Genomic DNA, 19,811 nt, shown 5'->3' on the forward strand with positions numbered 1-19,811 from the left:
TCTGGGAGTTCTTCTACTGCCCAAGTCCGGCCCGAGGCCAGGCTTGACTTGTGAGAGTTTGGTCCACCAGGCTGTTGCTTGGAGCGGCCCGCAGGCCCACATATACCTGCTTGATGGGGTTCTGGGAGTTCTTCTACTGCCCAAGCCCGGCCCGAGGCCAGGCTTGACTTGTGAGAGTTTGGTCCACCAGGCTGTTGCTTGGAGCGGCCCGCAGGCCCACATAACATGACAAACATTGGAGGAGGACTTCAAGTGTGGAGGAGGAGGACGGAGCGGACGTTTGAAGCAGAGAGCCGCGTGGCTAGACCCATTCCTCTCAAAGATATTGTCCAACTTTAGCACTTTCCTCCTCCGAGCCTAGAGGGGGGGGGGGGAGTGCCAGAGTGCCAGATCTTCACTCTGCGCACTCTGGTCCTGGGGGGGGGGGGGGAATTTTGGAATTTTTAGGGAAAAGCGCCAAGCCATTACGGCTATATAGTACTTGGAAGGGGTCAGGATAAAGGATTTGGGGATGGGACGGGGGGGAAAGGAATGGTGCCCAACCACTTATAGACGGTCGGGGATTGAACGCCGACCTGTATCTGCCCCCAGAGTGGTACCCTAACTGGGTACGGGGAGGCAGAGTGCCTTAGTTAAGCCTCAAAATAACCCAACTAGCGCCCAATAAGCCTACAACAACAAGATACAACAATACAGTGTACCTGCTGTATTTAGCGTCGCGATACAAGCCAAACTTGTTACATGGAAATGCTTTAATTAAACAAACGGAAATAATTCGTAAGTGAATTGCAGACGAGACATTCTTGAGGAGTTAATCCTTGATGACTACACACCGCTCGTCCTCACTCGTCCTCGAGGGCTCTGGACGAGACATTCTTGAGGAGTTAATCCTTGATGACTACACACCGCTCGTCCTCGCTCGTCCTCGAGGGCTCTGTTGTTCATTCTCACTGTTGTTGTTGGTGTAAATTACACCCACTGTGTATGGAAGCCAAAAGAGGCCCCGGAAATGTGTGATGTCTCAGAGAGGCTTCACCCTGTGTTGTAGTCCGTGTATAGAGGAGCCGGTTGGCCGAGTGGACAGCACGCTGGACTTGTGATCCTGTGGTCCCGGGTTCGATCCCAGGCGCCGGCGAGAAACAATGGGCAGAGTTTCTTTCACCCTATGCCCCTGTTACCTAGCAGTAATATAGGTACCTGGGTGTTAGTCAGCTGTCACGGGCTGCTTCCTGGGGGTGGAGGCCTGGTCGAGGACCGGGCCGCGGGGACACTAAAGCCCCGAAATCATTTCAAGATAACCTCAAGATAGAGTATTGGAACATATTTTGTAGCCCTTACATATGGCATATATCATGTTGAAATATATGTGGCGTCATACCTGGCTTATATGGCGCCACGAGGAGGGAGATCTAGTTCCTGGGCCCCGCCTCGGTGATCTTGTGCATGGGAGCATTTATTCAACCCAACGATCTAGTGATGTTGTAGTTATTTACTTGTTGCACTTGCCTATTTGTGCTTGCAGAGGTTAAGCTTAAGCTCTTGGATTCCATCTTCCATCAACCGGTGTACTTATGGTCGCGTCATAAGTAGCAGAGTGGTCTACGTCCCCGACGCACAATCGATTAACCCGGATTCTATTCCCCCAAGCCGGACACAATAGATTGGGTACGTTTCCTTTCACCTGATGCGTGTGCTCGTCTAGCAGTAATATGCGTCGCTGGGAGATAGGCCACAGTCAGGGGTTGCCTCCTGATGGGTATTAGTTGGCCCAGGAGACCTCCACAAGCTTAGGTGCAAGCTAACTCGGCCACGCTAGGCCTATATGAGGCACCTCCTATTTAATTCCAACAAAACTCACCCACATATGTGTAACCTACGCTTGAAACACTGCAGCGACCCCAGGTGTGTTAGCCAGTAATCTCGGTGACAGGTGCGGTACGCGTTCACGACTCTGTTCTCTGGAGTTGTGACGTTGTAAACAAATCCAACCTCTTGACCCCTTCACTAAGGGTATGTTGGTGTTTGACCCTTCCCTAAGGGTATGTTGTGGCTGTTTGACCCCTTCCCTAAGGGTATGTTGATGGTGTTTGACCCTTCCCTAAGGTTATGTTGTGGCTGTTTGACCCTTCCCCTTCTTTTGACCCTTAGGGAGCCGGTGGTTGAGTGGACAGAACACTGGACGCGTGATCCTGTGGTCTCGGGTTCGATCCCGGGCGCCGGCGAGAAACGATGAGCAGAGTTTCTTTCACCCTGATGCCCCTGTTACCTAGCAGTAAAATAGGTACCTGGGTGTTAGTCAGCTGTCACGGGCTGCTTCCTGGGGGTGGAGGCCTGGTCGAGGACCGTGCCGCGGGGACACTAAAAAGCCCCGAAATCATCTCAAGATAACCTCAAGAAGATTCCCTAAGGGTATGTCGAGGCTGTTTGACCCTTCCCTAAGGGTATATATGGGTTGTCTGACCCTTCCCTAATCGTCAGTGAATAGTGTCTCACCCCTGCCTATGGGTATGAAGGGGAGGAGGGATCCCTACCTCAGCTGGAAGAAAGTCTAAGACTGCTAACATGGGTTCGACTTTAACACTCGAGGGGCTGATTGGAGGAGTGTCCGGCTCCTCCTCCCCCCTTGTTTATGGCGCTGGTTGCAAGATTGGCGGTGTTTGCAAGATATGGTACTTCTTCCATGGCTCAGGTTGCATTATTCATGCCAGCAGATATTCCTTGTCCGCCTGTTGTGGCAACACACGTCTGCTCCTGTTGGGCAGGATTTCTGTTGTCAATCCTGTTGCTTCCCGTGTTTCAGGAATGCCAGTGGTTACAAGTGTTACAGAAATGACCTGTTATGACTCCCGGGGCACCCTCTTGCCGCTAGGTGGACAGGAGCATCAGCATGCAAAGGAAACCTCTCGCACTGCCCGGGACTCGAACCCGGGATCACACTTGAGATAACACCAATCGAGTGTGAGGTTCCAAGTCCCGTTTTCTGTCTGCCTTTAACATGTTATTTTATCTATTTTTGCCTTGTTTGTCCTGTAATATTTAAACCAGTGGAATATATATTAGATCTTTTCTTCTGTGTCAAAGTGAGCACCAGTAAATCCCAATATTTTAGTCCCAGTAAATCCCAGCACTGTAATCCCAGTAATTTAGTCCCAGTAAATCCCAGCACTGTAATCCCAGTAATTTAGTCCCAGTAAATCCCAGCACTGTAATCCCAGTAATTTAGTCCCAGTAAATCCCAGCACTGTAATCCCAGTAATTTAGTCCCAGTAAATCCCAGCACTGTAATCCCAGCAATTTAGTCCCAGTAAATCCCAGCACTGTAATCCCAGTAAATCCCAGCACTGTAATCCCAGTAATTTAGTCCCAGTAAATCCCAGCACTGTAATCCCAGTAATTTAGTCCCAGGAAATCCCTAGTCTTTTAGTCCCAATAAATCCCAGCATTTGAGTCAAGTAAATCCCAATACTTTAGTCCCAGTAAGTCCCACCACGCAGGCCGTACTTATTTTGTTTTGACTCAAGTCCATTAAGTCTGACGGAGGAAGATGGAACAGTCTCCCCAGGATATGAGGACAAGGAGCTGGGATATGAGGACAAGGAGCTGGGATATGAGGACAAGGAGCTGGGATATGAGGACAAGGAGCTGGGATATGAGGACAAGGAGCTGGGATATGAGGACAAGGAGCTGGGATATGAGGACAAGGAGCTGGGATATGAGGACAAGGAGCTGGGATACGAGGACAAGGAGCTGGGGTATGAGGACAAGGAGCTGGGATATGAGGACAAGGAGCTGGGATACGAGGACAAGGAGCTGGGATATGAGGACAAGGAGCTGGGATACGAGGACAAGGAGCTGGGATACGAGGACAAGGAGCTGGGATATGAGGACAAGGACCTGGAATATGAGGACAAGGAGCTGGGATATGAGGACAAGGAGCTGGGGTATGAGGACAAGGAGCTAGGATACGAGGACAAGGAGCTGGGATACGAGGACAAGGAGCTGGGATACGAGGACAAGGAGCTGGGATACGAGGACAAGGAGCTGGGATATGAGGACAAGGAGCTGGGATACGAGGACAAGGAGCTGGGATATGAGGACAAGGAGCTGGGATATGAGGACAAGGAGCTAGGATACGAGGACAAGGAGCTGGGATACGAGGACAAGGAGCTGGGATACGAGGACAAGGAGCTGGGATACGAGGACAAGGAGCTGGGATATGAGGACAAGGAGCTGGGATACGAGGACAAGGAGCTGGGATATGAGGACAAGGAGCTGGGATATGAGGACAAGGAGCTGGGATATGAGGACAAGGAGCTGGGATACGAGGACAAGGAGCTGGGATATGAGGACAAGGAGCTGGGATACGAGGACAAGGAGCTGGGATATGAGGACAAGGAGCTGGGATATGAGGACAAGGAGCTGGGATATGAGGACAAGGAGCTGGGATACGAGGACAAGGAGCTGGGATATGAGGACAAGGAGCTGAGATATGAGGACAAGGAGCTGGGATATGAGGACAAGGAGCTGAGATACGAGGACAAGGAACTGGGATACGAGGACCAGGAGCTGGGATACGAGGACAAGAAACTGGGACACGAGGACGGAATGACTACCGCCGCGAAATATGAACATAATCTCTTAACATTCTACGAGAGACCATCCCAGCTCCTCCACCACCCACTCACATCTATTCCACGTTCTCATATTAGCCTTCCCAAGTGCCCGACCCCTGGGTAGTGCCGCCACGTACCCTGGGAGAACCCTGGGAGACTGTGGGAGGGAGAATATCCCCTGGGGCTTACTTCCAACTGAGGTAACGAAAATGGGAGAGATGGGAGAGAGACCAGCCACCAGATTATGGCTATGGGAGAGTCATGATGGGAGAGAGAGAGTGAGAATGAGCAGCGAGAGAGGTGTAAATGTCCCCCGAGGGAGGAAGATCCAGCGCCAGACAATGGAAGCTGAGACAATTGCTTGCAAAGTTAACGATGAAGAAGTGTATATTACTGCTTGAAGTGGGAGTGGTGAGAGGCAGGAGAGGTGGAGTGTGTGTAGTGACGATGAGAGGTGGAGTTAGGCAGCTGGTGCCTCACACCCCCCCCCCCTCCCTCTCCTTGGTGCGTGTAATTACCTAAGTGTAGTTACAGGATGAGAACTACGCTCGTGGTGTCCCGTCTTCCCAGCACTCTTTGTCATAACGCTTTGAAACTACTATATGACAAAGAGTGTTGGGAAGACGGGACACCACCACCCCCTGTGTGTGTGTGTGTGTGTGTGTGTGTGTGTGTGTGTGTGTGTGTGTGTGTGTGTGTGTGTGTGTGTGTGTGTGTGTGTGTGTGTGTGTGTGTGTGTGTATACTCAACTAGTTGTACTCACCTAGTTGTGCTTGCGGGGGTTGAGCTCTGGCTCTTTGGTCCCGCCTCTCAACTGTCAATCAACAGGTGTACAGGTTCCTGAGCCTATTGGCCTGTATCATATCTACACTTGAAACTGTGTATGGAGTCAGCCTCCACCACATCACTGCCTAATGCATTCCATTTGTCAACCACTCTGACACTAAACAAGTTCTTTCTAATATCTCTGTGGCTCATTTGGGCACTCAGTTTCCACTTGTGTCCCCTTGTGCGTGTGCCCCTTGTGTTAAATAGCCTGTCTTTATCTACCCTATCAATTCCCTTCAGAATCTTGAATGTGGTGATCAGGTCCACACTAACTCTTCTGTCTTCCAGCGAAGTGAGGTTTAATTCCCGTAGTCTCTCCTCGTAGCTCATACCTCTCAGCTCGGGTACTAGTCTGGTGGCAAACCTTTGAACCTTTTCCAGTTTAGTCTTATCCTTGACTAGATATGGACTCCATGCTGGGGCTGCATACTCCAGGATTGGCCTGACATATGTGGTATACAAAGTTCTGAATGATTCTTTACACAAGTTTCTGAATGCCGTTCGTATGTTGGCCAGCCTGGCATATGCCGCTGATGTTATCCTCTTGATATGTGCTGCAGGAGACAGGTCTGGCGTGATATCAACCCCCAAGTCTTTTTCCTTCTCTGACTCCTGAAGAATTTGCTCTCCCAGATGATACATTGTATCTGGCCTCCTGCTCCCTACACCTATCTTCATTATATTACATTTGGTTGGGTTAAACTCTAACAACCATTTGTTCGACCATTCCTTCAGCTTGTCTAGGTCGTCTTGAAGCCTCAAACAGTCCTCTTCTGTTTTAATCCTTCTCATAATTTTAGCATCGTCCGCAAACATTGAGAGAAATGAATCTATACCCTCCGGGAGATCATTTACATATATCAGAAACAAGATAGGACCGAGTACAGAGCCCTGTGGGAATCCACTGGTGACTTCCCTGTGTGTGTGTGTGTGTGTGTGTGTGTGTGTGTGTGTGTGTGTGTGTGTGTGTGTGTGTGTGTGTGTGTGTGTGTGTGTGTGTGTATTCACCTAGTTGTGCTTGCGGGGGTTGAGCTCTGGCTCTTTGGACCCGCCTCTCAACTGTCAATCAACAGGTGTACAGGTTCCTGAGCCTATTGGGCTCTATCAAATCTACACTTGAAGCTGTGTATGGAGTCAGCCTCCACCACATTGCTTCGTGTGTGTGTGTGTGCGTGCCTGTGTGTGCGTGCGTGCGACATGAGAGACGGAGCGCTTACCAGTAGAGTAGTGTGAGTAGTGATGACTGAAGTGATGACCGCCTTAGTCCGTCATTCAGTCCACCGCCCCTGTAACAGAGCACAATATTAACACCAACCCATCCAACTGTTGTGGCAGTACTGATGGTCACCCATCACCACTGCCACCATAGCACACACCACCATAGCATCACCACCATAGCATCACCACCATAGCACACACATATACCCGCCTACAACAACGAAATTAATAAGTACAAATCGGCACTATTGAGTTGGACAAACCAGAAAACTATTTCTTGTGTTGCTTTGACAAACTAACCTAACATTTCCTAGGCCTAATATATGAGATTTGAGGCCTTATATAGTACATATGTGTACTATACAAGGCCTAGCAATATTGGTCTAGTTTGTTTAGCGTCATTTATTTTAAAAGAATTCTTTACTAGTCAGTATACTACTATCTAAAAGCTAAGTATGTACGAATTGTGACTATAGATGATAGTCGCAATAGGTACTGTCTAAACAGGGAGAAGATGGGTTGTAATATTAGCAACACTGTGTTGTGTTACATCTGCAACACAACACAATGTTAACACCTGCCTCAACCTTAGTACACTATTTTACCTGTGTCACAACATCTGCCTGGTCATAACACCTGAGTAACAACATCTACCTGGGTCGTTGTAACACCTGACACCAAACACCTGACACACTCAGTGTATATATATAGCCCTACTACAGCCGGTTGTCCAGCAGAGAGAGAGCCCCCTCTCTCTGCTTGGGCGTTTAGTCCCTTGCCAGTGCCTGCCAGTGCCTGCCAGTGCCTGCCAGTGCCTGCCATACCCCAGGCAGGAGCAAGGTTAGTGCCATTCTCCAACACCAACTCGCCTCTATACTGCACACCATTTTTTATTTTTTTTAAGTCTATTGCAGAATTTAGTTTAAACCTTTCTTGAATAGCATTGCAAGCTTCCCGGAGATTACTCCATTGTATCGTTACTAAATGTTTTTGGGGGAACCTGATGTCCCTTTTCAAATACCATTTTTATATGTATATATTCGTACATGTGTATACATAAAATGTATTGCAATAGGATGAATAAACTTATTTTTGCAAGAGGAATGAATGGTGAACACAGTGTTGTAGTGTTATTCTATTAGATGGTTTGACCATTGGCAGCAGTTTAGGGTTGTTTAGCTGTCTTTTCTGCTTAATGGGCTGGTAGTTAGAGGCTGAACCACCTGTTCACCTACACAGGTGGTAGAGGCTGAACCACCTGTTCACCTACACAGGTGGTACAGGCTGTGCCACCTGTGTCACCTACACAGGTGGTACAGGCTGAACCACCTGTGTCACCTACACAGGTGGTACAGGCTGTGCCACCTGTTCACCTACACAGGTGGTTCAGGCTGAACCACCTGTTCACCTACACAGGTGGTACAGGCTGAACCACCTGTGTCACCTACACAGGTGGTACAGGCTGTGCCACCTGTTCACCTACACAGGTGGTACAGGCTGTGCCACCTGTGTCACCTACACAGGTGGTACAGGCTGAACCACCTGTGTCACCTACACAGGTGGTACAGGCTGAACCACCTGTGTCACCTACACAGGTGGTACAGGCTGTGCCACCTGTTCACCTACACAGGTGGTACAGGCTGAACCACCTGTGTCACCTACACAGGTGGTACAGGCTGTGCCACCTGTGTCACCTACACAGGTGGTACAGGCTGAACCACCTGTGTCACCTACACAGGTGGTACAGGCTGAACCACCTGTGTCACCTACACAGGTGGTACAGGCTGAACCACCTGTTCACCTACACAGGTGGTACAGGCTGTGCCACCTGTCTCTCACAGTTATCACCATACACCAGTTATCAGTGAGGACATAACTGAGCACCATGAAGTTATCAGCAGTTATCAGTGAGGACTTAACTGAACACCATGAAGTTATCAGCAGTTATCAGTGAGGACTTAACTGAACACCATGAAGTTATCAGCAGTTATCAGTGAGGACTTAACTGAGCACCATGAAGTTATCAGCAGTTATCAGTGAGGACTTAACTGAACATCATGAAGTTATCAGCAGTTATCAGTGAGGACTTAACTGAACATCATGAAGTTATCAGCAGTTATCAGTGAGGACTTAACTGAGCACCATGATGTTATCAGCAGTTATCAGTGAGGACTTAACTGAACACCATGAAGTTATCAGCAGTTATCAGTGAGGACTTAACTGAACACCATGAAGTTATCAGCAGTTATCAGTGAGGACTTAACTGAACACCATGAAGTTATCAGCAGTTATCAGTGAGGACTTAACTGAACATCATGAAGTTATCAGCAGTTATCAGTGAGGACTTAACTGAGCACCATGATGTTATCAGCAGTTATCAGTGAGGACTTAACTGAACACCATGAAGTTATCAGCAGTTATCAGTGAGGACTTAACTGAACACCATGAAGTTATCAGCAGTTATCAACACCGTGAACTTTACCTCAGCTGAACACTAACAAGAACAGCAAGAGTTATCAATAACAAAAGAACTTTACAAAATATAACTTGTTCTTCAGCTCCCCGAAGGGACGAGAAGTGTATAAAAGAATGTATAATAAAAGATACATAATAAATTATGTATAACAGGCACGGAAATACAAAATCCGTCCAACGATGATTAATTGGTTACAAAAATCAATATGCTCCCCCTGGTGTTCATAAAATGTTCACACTGTTCACTACCTTTATTATACACTTGCTGCAACTCTCAACTCAACTCAACTCTCAACAAAGAACACAAGAGAAGTGTTAAGTCTGCAGACACTAACAATGCTCTCTTCTGCCATGTGAGGGATTCTAATCATCCCATTGATTGGTCTTCCTCCAAAATAATCATTCCTGCCTCTACTCTACACAGACGCCGTCTTGTTGAATTGGCTCTTATACACAATGTACCCAACATGAACTTGAGTCCTGGCTTTGTTGCTGTGGACTCTTCCCTTTCACAGTATATACTCAAATGCTCTAATCTTTCTAACAAACGTGACTTAACATAAGCTTTCCCCCTTCCATTTCTTTCTTTCTCTTTCCTTTTCTTTCTCTCTTCTCCCTTTTTCTGTGCATTGTCTTCTCCTATGCTCCCTTGCTATCCTCTTCTTATTCCTATTACTATCTCCTTCGGTGGTTATAATAGGAGCTGCCTCGTATGGGCCAATAGGCCTTCTGCAGTTCTCATTATTACTACTATCCCCTACACCTGACTTTCCTCCTCAGCTCTCTCTTGCCTATTTAATGCCTGTCCCTACCTGTCCTCATCACAATCGACTTGAGAATGGTCCAGGACGGACCGAAACGTCGTCGTCCCTTCAACTTCTAGTGTGTGGTCTGGTCAACAACTTCCTACAATATCTTCCGCTAAAGTATTTTGTAGTTTTAATGTACATATTAAGAACCTGGACCTCCAGTGTCTTCCATGGCTCTAATTATGTACGACAACACTAGAGAGATATGGCAGGAAATGCAGAAGAGAGCTAGTGGTGAGGAAGAGGTGCCATAGTAACAATAGAGCACTAGAATCAACATCAGAGCTTCACGGCTCTTTTATATCCTCAATACATTATATAAGTCATTACACAGACATCACTATAGCGTGATGCATCAAATGAACAAATCCACAAAGGCCGTGACGAGGGTTCGAACCTACGTCACGGCCCTTGTGGCTTTGTTCATACATGCCATGTTCCTGACACAGGTGGCTACAGGAGTATGTTGTTTAAGATTCGCTACCTGGAACAAAAAGTTCCAAGTAGCACGGGCTATGGTGAGCCCGTAGGTACAGGAGTTGACTACCTCTGTCTCCTGATAGCAAGCTGAGCGCTTTCCTTCCCCTGGAACACCATCCGACAGTTGATTTACATCATTTCTTAGTTATCAGCCAAGACGTGTTTCATTCCGGACAATATTGCATATACTTGCACTAACTGTAAACAGTCAGCATTTGACTTATAAGTCTGGCAACTAATAGGATAAATCTTTTATATGACTGTTGGTGATGGTGAAGCTTCACAGTGTTGGTGATGGTGAAGCTTGACAGTGTTGGTGATGGTGAAGCTTGAGTGTTGGTGAAGCTTGACAGTGTTGAAGCTTGACAGTGATGGTGAAGCTTGACAGTGTTGGTGAAGCTTGACAGTGTTGGTGAAGCTTGACAGTGATGGTGAAGCTTGACAGTGATGGTGAAGCTTGACAGTGTTAGTGAAGCTTGAGTGTTGGTGAAGCTTGACAGTGATGGTGAAGCTTGACAGTGTTGGTGAAGCTTGACAGTGATGGTGAAGCTTGACAGTGTTGAAGCTTGACAGTGATGGTGAAGCTTGACAGTGATGGTGAAGTTTGACAGTGTTGGTGAAGTTTGACAGTGTTGGTGAAGCTTGACAGTGTTGGTGAAACTTGACAGTGATGGTGAAGCTTGACAGTGTTGGTAAAGTTTGACAGTGTTGGTGAAGCTTGACAGTGATGGTGAAGCTTGACAGTGTTGGTGAAGCTTGACAGTGTTGGTGAAGCTTGACAGTGTTGGTGAAGCTTGACAGTGATGGTGAAGTTTGACAGTGTTGGTGAAGCTTGACAGTGATGGTAAAGCTTGACAGTGATGGTGAAGCTTGACAGTGTTGGTGAAGCTTGACAGTGATGGTGAAGTTTGACAGTGTTGGTGAAGCTTGACAGTGATGGTGAAGCTTGACAGTGTTGGTGAAGCTTGACAGTGATAAAGCTTGACAATGTTGGTGATGGTGAAGCTTGACAGTAATGGTGAAGCTTGACAGTAATGGTGAAGCTTGAAAGTGTTGGTGAAGTTTGACAGTGTTGGTGAAGCTTGACAGTGTTGGTGAAGCTTGACAGTGTTGGTGAAGCTTGACAGTGATGATGAAGCTTGACAGTGATGGTGAAGCTTGAGTGTTGGTGAAGCTTGACAGTGATGGTGAAGCTTGACAGTGATGGTGAAGCTTGACAGTGATGGTGAAGCTTGACAGTGATGGTGAAGCTTGACAGTGTTGGTGAAGCTTGACAGTGATGGTGAAGCTTGACAGTGATGGTGAAGCTTGAGTGATGGTGAAGCTTGACAGTGATGGTGAAGCTTGACAGTGTTGGTGAAGCTTGACAGTGATGGTGAAGCTTGACAGTGATGGTGAAGCTTGACAGCGATGGTGAAGCTTGACAGTGTTGGTGAAGCTTGTTAGTGATGGTGAAGCTTGACAGTGACGGTGAAGCTTGACAGTGTTGGTGAAGCTTGACAGTGTTGGTGAAGTTTGACAGTGATGGTGAAGCTTGACAGTGATGGTGAAGCTTGACAGTGTTGGTGAAGCTTGACAGTGTTGGTGAAGCTTGACAGTGATGGTGAAGCTTGACAGTGATGGTGAAGCTTGACAGTGACGGTGAAGCTTGACAGTGTTGGTGAAGTTTGACAGTGATGGTGAAGCTTGACAGTGATGGTGAAGCTTGACAGTGATGGTGAAGCTTGACAGTGATGGTGAAGCTTGACAGTGTTGGTGAAGCTTGACAGTGATGGTGAAGCTTGACAGTGATGGTGAAGCTTGACAGTGATGGTGAAGCTTGACAGTGACGGTGAAGCTTGACAGTGTTGGTGAAGTTTGACAGTGATGGTGAAGCTTGACAGTGATGGTGAAGCTTGACAGTGATGGTGAAGCTTGACAGTGTTGGTGAAGCTTGACAGTGATGGTGAAGCTTGACAGTGATGGTGAAGCTTGACAGTGATGGTGAAGCTTGACAGTGATGGTGAAGCTTGACAGTGATGGTGAAGCTTGACAGTGTTGATATCATTCACAATAACATAACAATAACACTACCTCAACACCAGTAATATTCATCAAGACTGAAACACCTCAAATTTAATTACAAAATAGAAGTTTTTATGACCAAAATACTTTTCGAGGAAGCAAAAAATGTGATTATTGTAATGTGAAGTTACTGCTGGTGATGGACGGGGCATGAGAGTGTAATACAAAGTGTCATCTCAATTACAGAGAAGCCAAGTAGTATATATATTGTGGACAGTTTTATATATTCCCAGACAGCCTTGTGTATTATAACTCTGACGGGTGATATATGTATATGTCAAGACCTGAGAGAGAGAGAGAGAGAGAGAGAGAGAGAGAGAGAGAGAGAGAGAGAGAGGGTCCCTTATATATTTCTCTAGGAGCAGGCTTCAGATGAGCTGAGGTAGGATAACAGCTCTTGCTTGCAGTTTCACTAGGCACGACATTTGACAGCTCTTATGAACCCTAGTCTTCGTTTAAAATATATATATATATATATATATATATATATATATATATATGTCGTACCTAGTAGCCAGAACGCACTTTTCAGCCAACTATGCAAGGCCCGATTTGCCTAATAAGCCAAGTTTTCATGAATTAATGTTTTTTCGACAACCTAACCTACCTAGCCTAACCTAACCTAACTTTTTCGACTACCTAACTTAACCTAACTTATAAAGATAGGTTAGGTTAGATAGGGTGGATAAGGTTCGGTCATATATCTACGTTAATTTTAACTTCAATAAACAAAAATTTACCTCATACATAATGAAATGGGTCACTTTATCATTTCATAAGAAAAAAATTATAGAAAATATATTAATTCAGGAAAACATGGCTTATTAGGCAAATCTGGCCTTGCATAGTAGGCTGAGAAATGCGTTCTGGCTACTAGGTACGACATATATATATATATATATATATATATATATATATATATATATATATATATATATATATATATATATATATATATATATATATATATATATATATACAAGGTAGTGTGTAAAAGTGTTGCCCACCTTGGAAGCCAATATATGCATCCCGATAAGGCTTTAAAGAGTAAGTTCTGAATTTTCTTAATATTAAAAGCGACATTTATCCTTCAACTTGCCAAGTTTTAATAACACAAGTTTTAGAGGTAAAAGTGGAAAATATATACATTATGAAGTTATCATATTTTTCTTTCAGGATATATTTCTTAGTCCCACTAAGGCACGAGCGCGCGCGTGTGCACACACACACACACCCACACACACACACACACACACACACACACACACACACACACACACACACACACACATACACACACACACACACACACACACACACACACACACACACACACATACACACACACACACACACACATACACACACACACACACACACACACACACACACACACAACAACTAGGTGAGTACACACACACAGGCTTGGGACGTATGGGACGTAACTCTGGGACGAGGCTTGTCACAGAGTTACGAGGGATGGGATATGAAGAGCGTCTGAAGGAACTGAACCTTACGACACTAGAGAAAAGAAGGGAGAGAGGAGATATGATAGGGACATATAAAATACTCAGGGGAATTGACAAAGTGGAAATAGATGAAATGTTCACACGTAATAATAACAGAACGAGGGGACATGGGTGGAAACTGGAAACTCAGATGAGTCACAGAGATGTTAGGAAGTTTTCTTTTAGCGTGAGAGTAGTGGGAAAATGGAATGCACTTGGGGAACAGGTTGTGGAAGCAAACTCTATTCATACTTTTAAAATTAGGTATGATAGGGAAATGGGACAGGAGTCATTGCTGTAAACAACCGATAGCTGGAAAGGCGGGACCCAAGAGTCAATGCTCGATCCTGCAAGCACAAATAGGTGAGTACACACACACACACACACACACACACACACACACACACACACACACACACACACCCTAGGTATAAACAGCGTGATCTTCACCCTAACTGGCAGTACCACCAATGCCAACGATTAAATTAGATTGTAATTGCATTTACATCATTCAGGGATTTGCCTGGATTGCAATAATCCCTTCCATAAAAGCACTTAGACTAGCTTGTTAAGCTCAACAGGCTCAGGATTGCTTACTAACAAGTCTCTATGCGAACATTTCCTCCGTCACGTCCAACAAAGCCCTTCAACCTCTACTTATTCTGCTTTATAGTTTTAAATTACATGTTACTTATTTAAATGCATTTCTTGAGAATACATTTATATCAAACCGAGAGATTAGTAGGTGATAAAGAACAGCTTTGTTTCTTGTCTTATAGGTCAATATCTACATGCAATTCCTCATTGCATGCAATAGACAATTGCTCTGTGATAAGTAAAGCGCTTAATTCTTTCGTATATTGATATGGGATTCAAGAGCTTAGCTTCACTCGAGGTATGATTTCGTAAGCAATTGGCCTATTCTGAGTGATCTATCTGACCATTGGGCAATTCATGTCCAAAATTATCTTCCTAATTGCTTAACAGTCAGGAATATCATTAAAAAAAACAGCAATTGTTTATTAATTCATTTGTCGTTTTTAGGGCACACGCGCATGCGCAGAACTAGCCAATGTGTGACGCGGTTTCAAATGTTGGTCAGTTACCCGGAAGACACGGAGTCGAGAGGACGTCACGCTCTCTAGAAATACTTTCATGATCCTCCTTCAGACATACTCGAAACTTCTTTCAACTTAATACTACAAGCATACCCACAATGGTGCACAGACCAGTATAAATCCCCCACAGTGGACAACAAATACATATATATATATCCTACACAGTGAGACGATATTTTGCTTTTCTTAGAGAGAGCGAGAGAGCCCAATAGACACCTGCAAAACACCCCTAAAAGGGGGGTGGGTCCCACAAAGTACCCCCTTAAACACCTGCCAAAGCCTCCAACCCCTCCCCTCAAAGGGGTGCCAGGGGGGGGGGGGGGAGGGGCGCCGGAAAGAGCAAGTTAAACAAGTATTGAAGTTGTTGTCCCGCTCCGAGAGAACTTCCTGAACCTTTATAATCCCAGTTTATAATTGTCTTAAGCGCGGATATTGCCTCGAATGGCATTCAAATATCGGGTTGAATCCCCTCGAGCGGAGCCTTGCTTGCAAGTTCCATAATTGCAACTCCACTAAAGCCTCGTAGTCTAGGTACGGTCTCTATACTAGCAGGTCACTGTACTGATTACCGTTTTCGGAGCTTATACAGTGAATACGTATATATTGTATCCTGTGGCACAGTGGTCTACGCTCTCAGCTCACAACCGAGGGACCCGGGATCAGTTCCTGTGCAGGATAGAAATAGTTGAGCACTTTTCCATTCACCTGACGCCTCTGTTCACCCTAGTATTCAACTACGTACCCAGGAATTAGACGTAGTTTAGTCGTTTGCCCCGAGTGGCCATTGAGCTTGGTGTGGTGGTTCAGGTGCGAGCAGTTTGATCGTTACGGGTGTTCATTGGCTGCTGCATCTCTATTGGTGGAGGGCAACGCTGAGATGATTGTTGGCAAGCGAGCAGGTTACTGATGATTGTTCCAGAGTATACGGTGCGTCTGTCAGTCACACACTCACACGCTTGTACACACACACACACACACACACACACACACACACACGTGCTGGGAAGACGGGACACCACGAGCGTAGCTCTCATCCTGTAACTACACTTAGGTAATTACACACACACACACACACTGTGGGATGTTTGTATGTATGTGGCGACCTCTCTATCCTCACACTACCACCACACCTCACACTACCACCACACCTCACACTACCACCCCACCTCACACTACCACCACACCTCACATTACCACCACACCTCACACTACCACCACACCTCACATTACCACCACTCCTCACACTACCACCACTCCTCACACTACCACCACACCTCACATTACCACCACTCCTCACACTACCACCACACCTCACACTACCACCACACCTCACACTACCACCACACCTCACACTACCACCACACCTCACACTACCACCACACCTCACACTACCACCACACCTCACACTACCACCACTCCTCACACTACCACCACTCCTCACACTACCACCACACCTCACACTACCACCACTCCTCACACTACCACCACACCTCACACTACCACCACACCTCACACTACCACCACACCTCACACTACCACCACACCTCACACTACCACCACACCTCACACTACCACCACACCTCACACTACCACCACTCCTCACACTACCACCACTCCTCACACTACCACCACACCTCACACTACCACCACTCCTCACACTACCACCACTCCTCACACTACCACCACACCTCACACTACCACCACACCTCACACTACCACCACACCTCACACTACCACCACACCTCACACTACCACCACTCCTCACACTACCACCACACCTCACACTACCACCACACCTCACACTACCACCACTCCTCACACTACCACCACTCCTCACACTACCACCACACCTCACACTACCACCACTCCTCACACTACCACCACTCCTCACACTACCACCACACCTCACACTACCACCACACCTCACACTACCACCACACCTCACACTACCACCACACCTCACACTACCACCACTCCTCACACTACCACCACACCTCACACTACCACCACACCTCACACTACCACCACTCCTCACACTACCACCACACCTCACATTACCACCACACCTCACACTACCACCACTCCTCACACTACCACCACACCTCACACTACCACCACACCTCACACTACCACCGCACCTCACATTACCACCACACCTCACACTACCACCACACCTCACACTACCACCACTCCTCACACTACCACCACACCTCACACTACCACCACTCCTCACACTACCACCACTCCTCACACTACCACCACACCTCACACTACCACCACACCTCACACTACCACCACACCTCACATTACCACCACACCTCACACTACCACCACACCTCACACTACCACCACTCCTCACACTACCACCACACCTCACACTACCACCACACCTCACACTACCACCACACCTCACATTACCACCACACCTCACACTACCACCACTCCTCACACTACCACCACTCCTCACACTACCACCACTCCTCACACTACCACCACTCCTCACACTACCACCACTCCTCACACTACCACCACACCTCACACTACCACCACTCCTCACACTACCACCACTCCTCACACTACCACCACTCCTCACACTACCACCACACCTCACACTACCACCACACCTCACACTACCACCACACCTCACACTACCACCCCACCTCAAACTACCACCACTCCTCACACTACCACCACTCCTCACACTACCACCACACCTCACACTACCACCACACCTCACACTACCACCACACCTCACACTACCACCACTCCTCACACTACCACCACTCCTCACACTACCACCACACCTCACACTACCACCACACCTCACACTACCACCACACCTCACACTACCACCACTCCTCACACTACCACCACTCCTCACACTACCACCACTCCTCACACTACCACCACTCCTCACACTACCACCACTCCTCACACTACCACCACACCTCACACTACCACCACACCTCACACTACCACCACACCTCACACTACCACCACTCCTCACACTACCACCACTCCTCACACTACCACCACTCCTCACACTACCACCACTCCTCACACTACCACCACTCCTCACACTACCACCACTCCTCACACTACCACCACACCTCACACTACCACCACTCCTCACACTACCACCACACCTCACACTACCACCACACCTCACACTACCACCACTCCTCACACTACCACCACACCTCACACTACCACCACACCTCACACTACCACCACACCTCACACTACCACCACTCCTCACACTACCACCACACCTCACACTACCACCACACCTCACACTACCACCACACCTCACACTACCACCACTCCTCACACTACCACCACACCTCACACTACCACCACTCCTCACACTACCACCACTCCTCACACTACCACCACACCTCACACTACCACCACACCTCACACTACCACCACTCCTCACACTACCACCACTCCTCACACTACCACCACACCTCACACTACCACCACACCTCACACTACCACCACTCCTCACACTACCACCACTCCTCACACTACCACCACACCTCACACTACCACCACACCTCACACTACCACCACTCCTCACACTACCACCACTCCTCACACTACCACCACACCTCACACTACCACCACACCTCACACTACCACCACTCCTCACACTACCACCACTCCTCACACTACCACCACACTCACACTACCACCACTCCTCACACTACCACCACTCCTCACACTACCACCACACCTCACACTACCACCACACCTCACACTACCACCACATCCTCACACTACCACCACTCCTCACACTACCACCACACCTCACACTACCACCACACCTCACACTACCACCACACCTCACACTACCACCACACCTCACACTACCACCACTCCTCACACTACCACCACACCTCACACTACCACCACACCTCACACTACCACCACACCTCACACTACCACCACACCTCACACTACCACCACACCTCACACTACCACCACACCTCACACTACCACCACACCTCACACTACCACCACACCTCACACTACCACCACTCCTCACACTACCACCACACCTCACACTACCACCACACCTCACACTACCACCACTCCTCACACTACCACCACACCTCACACTACCACCACACCTCACACTACCACCACTCCTCACACTACCACCACTCCTCACACTACCACCACACCTCACACTACCACCACACCTCACACTACCACCACTCCTCACACTACCACCACACCTCACACTACCACCACACCTCACACTACCACCACACCTCACACTACCACCACACCTCACACTACCACCACACCTCACACTACCACCACACCTCACACTACCACCACACCTCACACTACCACCACACCTCACACTACCACCACTCCTCACACTACCACCACACCTCACACTACCACCACACCTCACACTACCACCACACCTCACACTACCACCACTCCTCACACTACCACCACTCCTCACACTACCACCACTCCTCACACTACCACCACTCCTCACACTACCACCACTCCTCACACTACCACCACACCTCACACTACCACCACACCTCACACTACCACCACACCTCACACTACCACCACTCCTCACACTACCACCACTCCTCACACTACCACCACTCCTCACACTACCACCACTCCTCACACTACCACCACTCCTCACACTACCACCACTCCTCA

At 47.7% G+C, this 19,811-nt stretch overlaps 1 protein-coding gene across 1 annotated transcript in view; it reads right to left on the minus strand.

Annotated features, from left to right (window-relative positions):
* LOC138353830 (Ig-like and fibronectin type-III domain-containing protein 2) overlaps positions 1–6,731 on the minus strand; it is a 113,655-nt gene extending 106,924 nt beyond the window's left edge. Inside the window, exon 1 of the mRNA XM_069307246.1 lies at positions 6,659–6,731. The gene's annotated coding sequence lies outside the window, so the exon portion shown is untranslated. The remainder of the gene's footprint in view (positions 1–6,658) is intronic.
* Between the last annotated feature and the right edge of the window lie 13,080 nt (positions 6,732–19,811).

Source organism: Procambarus clarkii, chromosome 60, assembly GCF_040958095.1.
Source record: "Procambarus clarkii isolate CNS0578487 chromosome 60, FALCON_Pclarkii_2.0, whole genome shotgun sequence".
Lineage (NCBI taxonomy): Eukaryota > Metazoa > Arthropoda > Malacostraca > Decapoda > Cambaridae > Procambarus > Procambarus clarkii.